This window comes from Aedes albopictus, chromosome 1, assembly GCF_035046485.1.
Source record: "Aedes albopictus strain Foshan chromosome 1, AalbF5, whole genome shotgun sequence".
Lineage (NCBI taxonomy): Eukaryota > Metazoa > Arthropoda > Insecta > Diptera > Culicidae > Aedes > Aedes albopictus.
Window position 1 is genome coordinate 283,537,931 of NC_085136.1, and position 12,398 is coordinate 283,550,328.

Here is a 12,398-nt window from a genome sequence, read left to right on the forward strand (position 1 = left end):
TTGCAAATAATTTGATAAATAATTTCGAACGAAATTCCTGAAAAAGATGCATTTAACAAATTCCATGCACAGATGTTGTAGATATAAGCAGCATATTTGCAGTTGTTGTTCCTAGGTTGTAATTGTATAGTTTGTCAACTGTAAGTAGGGTGTAATTTTGGACTACACACCTAGAAAAAATCATGTAATTTTAGGTGTCCTGAACCTGACATATACGAGCGTCTTCAAAGACACAAATTCAGAGGTCAAATCATGTAAATTTACGTCTTCCAGGACTTATATTTTCTTAGCGTCTAGCAATCGCTAAAACCGATCTGATAATAAATCATATAAAAAAATTGACATTCCTGGATTCGAACTCAGGATCTTCTGATTGTGAGCCACGTCTCTTACCTCTCGGCTATTTCACCGAGTTAGAAGGTTTCAGATGAATATGATACTGATTCTACGTTTCTGATAAAGTGGATTTGTTGACATCTAACGAAACCAAACAGTACTTACATGATGCGCGTAAAATTAAGTTCAATTTGTGATTCAGTCTTGAAAATGTTTACGTTCTTTGCTGTTTCTGTCTCGTGCAAATTTCAGAATTTCTAAGTTTGTACTTATTTCAGAATTTTCAGATGAAAAAGTTGGAGCTCAGTAACTCCAGAAAATAACTCGAATAAAAACTCTTAGAAAAATCCAATTACAACAGAAGCCCTTGGTGGAATTACAATGCATCTCTTGGGAAAAAAGCTCTAGGAAAAATTAGTGGGATATTTTTGGTGAAATTTGAAGGCAAAAAAGAGCAAAATTTGTCTAGACATTTCTAGAAAAAAAAAAAGCGAAATCGCTAATCTGGGATCTTTTCTGAGAATGCTTCGAAGAGAAATCCCTGTGATAATACTGAGCCAAGGGCATTCTTTTGTACAATTTTCATTTATATATCATGATTTTCTAGGGTGATAAGCAATAAAATACAAGAACGCAAAAGAATATTTGACAAAATTCTGAAATTAAATTCTGTCTGAAGCTCATTGAGAAATTAAAATTCTACATGTTATTTATAACAAAAATTTTATTGGAAATAGTTTTCAATAGTCTTCCTACCAAGTTTCCTATGAAAATACAAATACCACAAAAATAGCAGACTATTATAAGATTTCCTTTTTTGTAAATTCTGTTAAAATCTCACAAGTTTAGATTTATACAAGACTTCTGATTCGAAACATGCTACAAGTTTGATGAAACATACATAATAAATAAATCGAGTAACAACGTGGGTAACTGATGGCAACGTCAAGCGAAAATCCGGCCAAACATTTCAATTGGTCCTATCTGCATTTGAGAGGCTCTCTTGGATCACTTTCTCTTTCAATTATTGCAATGTTGTACTTTTGCAGTACAAATCAAAAGACGATTGTTTTGACCATCGTTCAATGCAAGGAGACAATCATAATACAAATAAACAGCTGTGATATTAACGAGGAGGAGAGGAAAACCAAAGAGAGCCTCTCTTCTGCAGATAGGACCTTTAGACATGTTTGGCCTGAAATGGCATTTGAACTAGTTCTACACAGACAAAAATAATATGGTTTACACGTCATGTAAACTTCATTTTAGTCATGTAAACTTAGTGTTATGATGGTTTACATGATATATCATGTAAATTTGTGTTATATGCCATGTAAACACACAGAGTCATGCTGAATTACATGACATATAATGGAAGTTTACATGATATTTTATGACTTTTACATGACATGTCATGTAAACTTCTGTGATATCCCACGCTCCAATCATGCGCATCATATGTAACAGAATTTTACACTCTTTTTTCGATCTGTGTAGATTCGGACACTCACTTGGTGTTTCACTAACTTCTCTCACAATCAAGCACTGATGTTCGATTGTTGTGTTTAATTAGATCTAACCTCATTAGCCAGCAATAAAGGTACCGAGAAGCTTCAAATCTCTTTAACCGTTCAGGATGCACGCTGTTGTAAAAAGTACAAGCCTACCAGAAAACTTCGGTCGTCATATAGCGTGGTGCTGTTAAAGGATCGAACAGGTGCGCGCCCTGAAAGATTAAATCACACAGTACTCAAAAGACGCGATTGGACTTGGAACACTTTAACTCGGACAATGTGTTCACCGACTCGAAGACGAGTACCTGCTTGTCATCAGGTCTCAGGTTTCGCTTAGGGATGTAAATGTCCGCCTTCTCGTGGGAACTTAGCTTATTATTTTCAGGTTATGATTAGTTGGCGATTCAGTCATCAAATGGATTGAAAACGATGATTAAATTTTCATCCAATGTTTCGCTTGACACAAAATCAGATAATTCATGCAAAGTAGACCCTATAAAATTAGTGCTTTTCGTAATGCTACCACCCCCAAAAGAAATTACTCAACAAATACTGACATTTCAACGTTTAACAAATCGGATTAAACGAAAAAACGATACAATTCGAGTACCTGAAGAAGTTTCCATACGAAGCGAAACGTTGTATAAAAATTTAATCTTTTCAATCCATTTGATGACTGAATCACCAACTAATCATAACCTGAAAGTACATCTACAGTCGTTCAAAATCATAGAATCTTAGATTATTATTCTGAAATCTTGGAAGGATTCATACCTTTGTTGTCGCCGCTGAGAAACTTTCATCCTTAGCGCAGCATCAAGTTCCGGGTACCGTCGTGCGGGGTGTCATTGGGCCAAAGTGGGGTGACATTGGGGCACTATTCCGCACGTTTAGAATACGAAGGGAATGCATATTGTGTGCTAGACTACTAGAATACATTATTCTAAGATACTTTGCATCTACCGTCGGATTCTCTGGCTTACACTGAATCCGTGGGATCGATGGACCAATGTTACCCTCTAGGCCCAATGTCACCCCGAACGACGGTACACGAAGTTTGTCTTCAACTCGCACACCAGGTGGTTTCAGTTTATTGAACAGATTCTTAAAACTCGTTGAGTCCCATTCCTTCGTCATCCACAATTCTAATTGGCCACCCGTTGGCCCGCTGGTAGTAACCGGTGATCTCCACCGATGCTAAGCTCCCCGGCTGATGTGGAAGCGTGAAATTCGGAAGAGTAGGCTGTTGATAAAAGTGTTGGGAATTGAGCGAAGCTCCGAGATTCTCAAAACTTTTAGAATTACTTTTATACAAAATTGACAAATTTTACGATATGGTTCTCGGTTTCTAGATATCTGATTTAGCTGAAATTTAGACAGCCAATACCAAATTTGTATGATGGTTATTTGTAGTTAATTCAGTAAAAATGTCCCCAAGTTTAAATGGTATCCTTAATTTTAGTACTTGTTTATCAATCATCGAAAAACAGATACTGTCATGGATCCTTTGGTAATGGCAATCTGAAAGTGATCCTACTATTTTGTCGTTTGTAACTTGTGTAGTGAACAGAACTCAACCAATTAAATACTGTTAACTTGTCAGGACGCGCGCCATGAAGCAGCTGAAAGTGTACCGCACTCGTGCTGTATACGACGAGCGAGTTTTTTTTTGTACTTTTTACAACGGCGCGCGTCCTGGAGGGTTAATTAAATCAAAATTTACGTAACTTTATGGCGACTATCAAAATTTCAGCCAAATCGGTTCACTAGAAACCGAGCATCACATCGTCAAACTTGGCCATTTTGTATGAAAAAATGGCTGGTGGTCTTATTGTTTTGCACGACACTGTATCTGCATTGCGGGAGTCAAAACGTCTTTGGAATGGTTGGTTGGGTAGTTCAAAATTCTTACCAGAAGTATGCTTCTGCAGGTTCTCCGGAGAACCCAATCCTTCTAACGCTTATGATCAAGATTGTTTTATTGATGTTATCCTGTAGCTCAGAAATCTTCTGGCGAAGTGTTTGCACTTCGCGATAAGTTTTCTGTGGTCCGGATGCAATGGTGCCACTGTACGCAAGGCCGTTACCTTATTTTCGGTCTACATCTTTAAGTTTAGTCCACTCTAGATGCAGTTCTAGTTTCGCTTTGGTTGACCTATACTTGGGTCCTTTTGATCTTCACCCTTATGTCAAGTAAAACATCGCAAATTACTTCGCCTCATTGGAAGTTGATTAATTTTCGGTGAAACATCCTTTTCCGCGGCAATTTGAGCAAATAACTCCTCCACATCATCTTATTTGTCTTCCTCGGTTGGCGTGAGTGGTTGCTCTAAATCAGTGATTCCCAAAGTGGGCGAAATCGCCCCCAAGGGGACAATTTGAAAAAGAGAACTAATATTAAGGAGCGAAAATACTAAAAAAGGGGATTTTTTCAAACGATTGAAAAATTTCAATAGTATTAAAACACAAGTCCAGAATTTAAACTAAACTATGTAAACTCCCAGACATTTCAACATGTTTTGTTTCTAGGATTATTGGAATAATGCCGCTTCTAATCATTCTTAGAAATCAATTGAATTTTACAGAATTTTTGTTCGTCAAGTGTTTTTTTTTTCGCAAAACTCCTAAAATTACTTGGCAAGAAAAAGTGAGACTGTTAAACGAATTTCCCATGGAATTCCTATGGTTTCTGGTTCAAGTATTGTATATTGAGAAACCTCTATTGAAAATTTGTGATTGATTTTCGTCAAAATAATTGTAGAAAAAGGTTTTATGATTTAATTTGATTTGGAATGTTTATATTAACCCTCTAAGACAACATCGCCTTTAGACGGCGGCTGATACTTAGGACTGTTATGTATATCTCAAAATGGTTTTCGGTGTCTTCCAAAGCGTATTTACATTTTTTTTAAATCATTGAAAAATTGATGTTTTAGTCACCTTTCAGAAGTCATTGATTATTTTGTATTGAATCGCTATAAATAACATATTTTATTTTTTTTCCAAATTTATCTATCATAGTAAAATAGTTTATGGGAATCGAAAACACTCTAAAATAGTTTTCCTTAAAATTACACGGAAAATATTTTTTTTTGAAAACAATTTAAAATAAACATAATTCAACAATAATCACAAAATCTCAAAATGTTTTCGTCTCAAAAAATCCTTTTCCCAAATATGCTTCCAGGAAAACATAAAAAATGTCGGTATACTCAAAAGTAAAAATTTGAAAAATCAAAAAATTAAATTCACAAAATCGAGAATTAAAAAGAATCATTTTCCAAAACATGTAAAAATAGATTTTAGATGACGAAAAATGATATTTGGATCAAAATAAAAAATTTGGGTATTAGAGGGTTAAAATCATGGGCAGATTTTTTTCACGAAATTTTTAATCGAAAACTTTATGTTCAGAAAAGTTTCAGATCACTTTTTGGATGAAATTCGTCATACATTCATAGACAATATTTTAGAGAAGCTTCCTGGAGGAATTCCAAACTTTGCTTTAGAGTCAATTTGGAAACTTTCCAGGAATTCGGCATTGAATTTCATCAAAGCCGAGTCATGATTACTGAATTTCAGCAAAATATTGAAAAAATGAATATGATGGAAGACAGTGATGGCATTTCACTAGAGTTCGGCACTGACGAGCGAGAGAACCGGCCTCTCTGAGGATGCATGTACCGTATCACCAGGGAGACAAAGAGAATGTTTTCACTGGTAGTTGAAACTATTCAGTGCGAGAGAGTGCCGGTAAAGCAAAGCCATAGAGCGAAACTGAACTCACCACCCAAGAGAAATATCTGGACGAACATTTGAAAAGGGCCTATCTGCTTTTTGTAAACAAACATGTTTCTGTCTCTGCAGGGCTTATCTGCATCCACCCACGCACATCAACACCCTTAACAGATAGCTTGAAGAACACTCTTTCTGATAAGGGTGTTGATGTGCGTGGGTGGATGCAGATGGGCCCTACAGAGACAAAATCATGTTTGTTTACGCAAAGCAGATAGGCCCTTTTCAAATGTTCGTCCAGATATACTTTCTGCGCACCTCAGTTCTCTCACACCAACCTACTTATGGGATCACCCACACGCGCGTGTACACTGTAGTGAGCCCACTCCAGAGCATCACTCTGAAGAAATTTTCTCTGGTTGGTGAAAGCAAAGCAGCGAGTGCAGTTTGTTTGCAAGCATCCGCGGCATTGTAGATTCCTGTTGCATGCAAAACGAAAAATGGCGGAATAAAAGAAGCGCGAGGATGATGTGGGAATCTCGGATACTTATTCAAAACGACGTATCAACATAGGGTTTGCGTGTATTATACGTCGTTTTGAAAAAGTATCCGAGGAATGTTTTTCAGCAAGTAGAAAATGGTTGATGATGCTGAGAAAGAAATTAGTATTTCATTATGCATCCTCTGTGGAAACGCACGGAAACCGTTCAAAAGCGAAACCTCGTATAATTTGTTGGCACACAAAAACGAGTTGAGAGGGAACGTGCGTACGGCAGTACGACGTTGGTCGGGACATTGTTTCATTTTAAATGTATTTAGGTGTATTTTAATTCGGGCTAATTCTACACTTTTTTACCGGTATTTAATAAATAATATTATCAACCCAATCGTAATTCGGAATATGATGCGAATAAAAATAGTTTTTTTTTCATATCGCGCTATTTAGCGGTCTTGATGAATTACGTAGCGCACCACTTCCAAAGTTATGTCCCAGGGTTATGAAAAAAAAAATCGATTTTCGCTCGCACCAAATAGCGAGTTTCGATTGTATTGATAATACCAGTTCAAAATGGCAGGTATATTACAAGAATCACTTTATGTAAAATAGTCCAATCTTGCCCAAATATGCACTGAACAAACAATAAAAAATCGGGTGTTGGTGCATTTTATTCATTATCAAACGCCTACAACCCACCGCAAAATCATTAGCGTGCAACGATCGACGCGCCAACATCTTTCGAATGATGGAGGGCATAAGGTACTACATTCTTCGCTTCGTTGATGCTAATTTAAATTCGATTGAGTCAAACCAGTTGTTTGAGCATTGGTTTGTTTTTGGTAAAATATTTGATCCTGTGTAGTACATACAAGCGTCATTACTTTCGGGAAACCGCAAACAAAAGCATCAACTTGTTAGTCGCGAATTTTTGGCACAACGACGACGACGTAAATGTCGGCACGCTGCCGAAGTTATGGTTCGTTTCGTAGAGAAGAAAACTACAATGCTTTCACCACGATAAACCATGCTTCCCGATTCTCGTCAGTGCGCACTGCAGATCGCTCTCTCCAGTGTTCTTTGCCAGAGTTAACTAGGGTGAACGAACACTTGTCCACTCTAGAGAATCTTGGTGCACTCATTTCTCTCTGAAGATTGTAGTCGGCTGTGGTGAGTTATTCCTTTTCTCGCATCACCGATCGTCACAGCTCTCAGCGAGCACGTATGGTGAACGCAAGCCAGTGTGTGGCGCTCTGGCTGGGAGAAAAGAAATGTGTGTAGCATGACACTTGCTCTTTTGTACACAGAGGAAAATGTCATCACTGATGGAAGACATTGCAATACTCTAGTAAGCATTTCTGAAGTTCCATGGTCTTCCGAAAAAAAATGTGTAGAGTGGATTTTTCAATAATTATTAAAGACAAATTCTCCTTCAAGTTAAAGCCGCACAAAAAAAACAAAACGTTGCGAAAAGAAAATTTGGTAAAATGACTACAAGCGTTTCATAGTGTTGTTTTAAGGGTTTTCAGGATTATTTTGTGGACATTTCAAGGAGCATTCCAGTGCTCTTGAAACGCCTCTGACAACTCCTTAAACTTCCTGAAATCACCTTAACGCCATTCCTAAAACGTACCTGAGATCCACTGAAACGTACCTGGAACCCTCTGAAACCCTCTAAATGTACCCACAAACCAACTGAGACTCTCTGAAATCCCTCTGAAACCCCTCTGAGGCTACCTAAAATGCCCCTAGAGTTTCCCTAATACGCATCATCTGAAACATTTAGTGGGCCCAAACCCCTCAGTGCATTTCAATCCTCCTGAAACCCCTTTGATGTCCCTGGGACTTACAGAAATATACCAAGAAAAGCCTCTAAACACCTAGAAAATCCTTGTAGACCCACTGAAATGCCTGTGAAACCTCACGAGGTCTTCTGAAGCGTCTTGACATGTCCCTGAAAATCCTCAAAAATTCTCCTGAATCTTCCTGAAATGCCTCTGAAACCACCTGAAACATCAGATAACATTTAAAATCCACCCTGAAATTCTTATTTGCACATCGTTCAAGTTCAACTAGTTCACTCATTCGCCCCTTCATCCTTTGGGCCTTTCAGAGATCTCTTTAAAACGCCCCTTGGGCGGTTTTGCACATAATAGCGTCATTCTGGAAAAACTTGTAATTAGAAGGCACAAAATGTTGCTAATTGACAAATTGAGAGATGAAATTTGTGAAAAAAAAAATCGCGTTCTGGTGGGATTCGAACCCACGACTCCGTATTCGCTAGACCGGCGCTTTAACCAGCTAAGCCACAGAACAGGTAATATGTCTGAAACATACTGGAAAAACTTGTAATTAGAAGCCGAAAAGAGAGATGAGTTTGTGAAATAGGAGTGTTCACGGTGCGGCTTCGGAGTCAGTTTGGCTTTCTATTCCGCAGAACCATTACCTGTTCTGTGGCTTAGTTGGTTAAAGCGCCGGTCTAGCGAATACGGAGTCGTGGGTTCGAATCCCACCAGAACGCGATTTTTTTTCCACAAATTTCATCTCTCAATTTGTCAATTAGCAACATTTCGTGCCTTCTAATTACAAGTTTTTCCAGACATTCCACACATATTGTAATAGTGGGAAGGCTATCAAAAATAAGGTAATTTTGATGGTACGTAATTTGTCAAACCTACATTAGATAACACATTGTCTCAGCCATCAACTAATTGCCGAGGAAGACAACTGTTCTAAACTGGATGACTGAACAAACACTTTAAATTTTCAACTTAGCGAAAAGTTGTTAGGACACAATTCGAACGCATGATTATCTCATTATTAATTACACGTATAACGACCCAGGTCACGATAGGTCCCAACGTATTCTATTTATCTTTTTTTCAGAGTGCATTACGTTATTATGAATGTTTTCTCCCTTTAGAAGGAACTTGAGAGATGAATCTGACAGGTGATCCAAAATATGTTCCCATCTGATTATGTTGAACATATTTTGGCCAAACCTCAAACCATCATTTTAGTAAATATTATCGAGCCACCGAGCTTAAGAACAGATCTGACAAGGCCCTCACTACATTCACATGAAATAAATGTTCATTTCTAAAATATAATACCTCTTCGAAGCTGTTTACAAATTTGCCACTTTCCTTGTTTTTCCGTGCGTTTCATTGGAAATGAAAACATTTTCTCTGTTTTTTATACTGAACAGCATATTTAGCTGACATCCAATATAAAGCTCACTACATTTTGAATACTTCGCGTTCCAATAAAAAAAATACCAATATTTAGAAGAGATTATAAAATAAATGTATAAATGTAATAAAACTCCCTGTGTTTATTTATTTTTTGTCACTTCTTCTAGAGAGTCGTTCATAAATGACGTAGCATTTTAGGAGGGAGGGGGAGTGTCTGAAATTACTACGATTCATGTATTAGGGTGTTGCGGTTGCGGGAGGTGGTGACGAGATCCGACTCTTTCAGCAGAAAGGAAACATGTCAATTCTCCTGCGATCAGCTATAAAGCTAGAATAATATTTTTATTAATAAAACAATTTATAATATGAACAAATAATCTTACAATTTTGGTGCTTCAGCTCCTTCTACCACCTCTTGGCTGAAGCTACTCATCTTCACTTCTGACTGTGATTTTGTTACTCTTCGCTCTTCAGAATTATTCGTTACACTAGGGGTGCTTAAGTTAAATATAATTAGGATTCTACCCCATTACCCCGAAAGCCATTACCCCGAATAGGCCATTACCCCGAAAGCCACTACCCCGAATAGGCCATTACCCCGAACGCCATTACCCCGTAAACATATGTTTAAATGAGTTATTCTGATGATGGTTTATATATATTTTTCGTAGAGGATATTGAAAGAGAAGCCATTGTTGAAAGAAGAAATAATTCAATAACATTACTGACAGCTTCAATACCAGAAGATACTGTTTGAAAGAATAATCTCAAAACAACATAAAGGAGTTATGCGTACTCTAGTGTGCGCAACTTTTCTTTGGGCTGAAAGTCTCTATTATAAAGATAAATCAATCAATCATTCAACTTTTCTTTTTTTCTCTTTCACTCTCGCAAACAAACACGAGAAAGAAACAGATAAAAGAGGGGACATTTTGCCTCTTCCATCTCAATCTTTCTTGAGTATATCAAAGAGAATGAGCGAGAAAAAGGAAAAAATATGCGCACGTAAGTGAATGCGTGTTAGAGCTGATCTTGCATGAGATATAACGGTCAGCAAAGTTCTGTTAAATACTGGCTGTCAATAATGGCTCATTAGGCCGAAAAGACATTTGGACAAACTATCACTATGCCAAATGATCAAAAGGCTAGATCAAAATAATACCGATCGAAAAATTGGTCTCGAAAAAACAGCCTATACCTAGAAGAAGGGAAAATCTCTTAAGGATGAATAGACAGTTTGGTAATTAAACTCTGTAACAGTGTAGCTTAAAAAAACAACAACACATTCTTAACAAGAGGAAAAATGTGGTTAATAGGTTGGTCGCCCACAAGGTCTGAATGGCTATAACTAGAAAGAATAGCCTATAAATTAAAGAAGGGCAAATCTCCTATGGGTTCATTCATAAACCACGTACACACTTAAAAATGATTCTTGAGCTCGGCAGAAAAAAATGCTGATTTCAATCGGCAACTCAAGATTTTGCTGATACTTCAGCAAATAACTCGCTTTTGCCGAGATTGTCCAAAACGTTTTACCGAAATATCAGCAAGTTGCTTGAAAACTACGAAAACTGACAGCATTTTTTGCTGAACCTTTCGGCAAACACAGATTTTACTGAAATCAGCAAACGAGATTACCGAATTTCAGCAAGACAACTGTCAGTTTTGCAGCCTTCCAGAAAAAAAAAACAAAACCGTGTTACGTGGTGCTGAAGGTGCTACATGAATAATAAATGAAGTAGTGATCTTTCAAACGAAGTGAAAATTTGTAAGAATGTAAGAACTTTCTGTAAGTAACTTATTGCTATTGAATTTCATATCCCCTCAATCTATTTTAGGACCTTTTTGCTGCTGCCCTTCGAGGAGCTGTTCGATTTTGGGAGTTGCAGCTGGGAGTTCAGTGTGTTTGCTTATGGAAGAGAATGAAACCACCAGCAACCAATTGATTATTTTGAAAAACATTCTCTTGGAAAAAAAAAAATGTAAAATACATATACGAGGATAAAACTTCTCTACTGTGTTTCTTTGTGAGCTAAAAATATTCTTTCTATACTGAAAAATAAACAAAAAAAAATGCCGAGATTCAGCAAATTTATTCCCACTGAAAATTTTATTTGCCGAGAATTCAGCAAATATATTTGCTGAGAATCTCGGCAAAATATTAACAGCTGTCAATTTTTGTGATTACCGAGGTTCCCGGCAAATTTATTTTTTGCCGAGATGATTGCCGAGCACTCAGCGGTGCCAATCTCGGCAATCAGTTTGCCGAGATTCGGCGAAAAAATCTTAGTGTGTAGACCAAATTTCGGTCACCTCAGACCTCTTCTCCTCCCTGTCATATAATTTTGTCCATACAAAAATTTTGAAAATTGTATGGTGCGTAGACTATGGATAGACCCCTTCCTCTGAAACTCTACCTAAAAAAAAAGAAAATCGCATTAAGTACTGTTCCTTTGAATTCCACTAAGAATTTGCATCCTTTGACAGATACGTATTCGACCTCAACTGTAAGGTCGTATTCAGTGTCTTGTACTTGACTCGAAGTCGAAGGTCGAAGGTCGAAATACGTATCTGTCAAAGGATGCAAATTCTTAGTGGAATTCAAAGAAACAGTACTTAACGCGATTTTCTTTTTTCTTACTGATATTCCCCTAACAAGCCCAGGTTAATCATCATCAACTATACCTAGTTTATGCACGGCTTCTATACATAAATCTATACTATCTATACTATCTATACTAAATGTAAACGCTGACTCCTAAATCTTGTTCAGGACACGTTTATTTATTTTGTACAAGCCTCTCGTGTCCCATCATCTATATCTAATGTTAGAGCCATTACGGTCGTCCGTGAGAAACTTCCCAAGCACAATATCACGAACCAGGATATCACTCAGCTCCACTTCATTGCTGGCATCCCACGGTCTTTTTTTTTTCAGCAAACGAAATGCGTAAAAGGGACTCCTGTAAAATTCAACTCTGGAAACTTCAAACGGGGTTTATAACTTTCAAGCTGTTTATTTGTCGCTTTACCGGTGATCGAGTGAGAATAACAAGAAATCCAAAGCATATTCATCTGAGATATGGCATCACCACGTTTAAGGCAAATAACTCTCCTTGAATA

At 37.4% G+C, this 12,398-nt stretch overlaps 1 long non-coding RNA gene across 2 annotated transcripts in view; it reads left to right on the forward strand.

The window, feature by feature from the left end:
- The window catches only part of LOC134285678 (uncharacterized), a 470,596-nt gene that overhangs the window by 2,555 nt on the left and 455,643 nt on the right, over positions 1 to 12,398 (forward strand). The gene's annotated exons all lie outside the window — the stretch shown is intronic.